The 905-nt window shown below is 46.3% G+C and overlaps 1 protein-coding gene across 1 annotated transcript in view; it reads right to left on the bottom strand.

The window, feature by feature from the left end:
* fkbp10b (FKBP prolyl isomerase 10b) overlaps positions 1-905 on the bottom strand; it is a 17,198-nt gene that overhangs the window by 7,348 nt on the left and 8,945 nt on the right. The window lies entirely within an intron of this gene.

Consider the following 905-nt stretch of genomic DNA (forward strand, 5'->3'; position numbering starts at 1 on the left):
GTTGTGTATCTTGTAGATAAACCAGAAAGAACCCAGGGTTGACAAATGTGCAGTGTGAAATCTGGAAACCCCATTAGCCAGTATTAATCACAAACCCAAGGCATGAACCATGTGAAAGGTAAAACGTGTCCAGTTACTGACATAACCTTGGTTCCCTGATAAGAGAATAAGACGTTGCGTACACCATAAGCTGATGCTTTGGGGAAACACCTTTCTCCTCAAATACTGAAGACTTATTCACTTAACGCCATTGCTACACTTGAGGCGTAAAGGGGGCGGGAAAGCGCCCTATATAAGCGGCGCTGAGCGGCATTTCATCAGAAATTTTCGACTGAATAAGAGAGCTTATGAAAGACCTGAGTGTAAATAACACAGCATAAATGCAATGTCTTGTTCCCTTCCCAGGGAACGGAGGTTACGTCAGTAACCGGACACGTTCCCTTTCGAGAGGGTCTCTTGATGTTGCATCCAGCGTAAGATGACACTTTGGGGAATGTGTCACGCCGTGTTACTGTGACGGGTGCTCGGCATAAGTGGAGACGTCAAATAAGCGCAGTGACACTTAGCAATCGCAATGCATGGTACAGCCACTGTACACAAGTATGCATAAACAGCACATTCCAGACAACAGCTTCTTACCGGAGCTAGACATGCAGTTGTGGAACTTACTGGGATTAGACAGCACATTGGCCTGGGAAACTGTGTCTAAGTTGGCTAGGCAGCAGCAGCGCCGGCACAACCTACTACAGAAGTGTTTTTTTGTTGTTGTTTTTAAACTAGCGGACCTAGTGGAAACCCACAGCTGTGAGAGGGAGGGCGGGGCTAGTGAACTGCTGTATGTGCATTCACACAACAGCAAAGATACCGTAAAACTTCAAATAATAGCCCGGGCTTCTATTTACCCA

Source organism: Sinocyclocheilus grahami, unplaced genomic scaffold (genome assembly GCF_001515645.1).
Source record: "Sinocyclocheilus grahami isolate Dianchi unplaced genomic scaffold, SAMN03320097.WGS_v1.1 scaffold578.1, whole genome shotgun sequence".
Classification (NCBI taxonomy): Eukaryota; Metazoa; Chordata; class Actinopteri; order Cypriniformes; family Cyprinidae; genus Sinocyclocheilus; species Sinocyclocheilus grahami.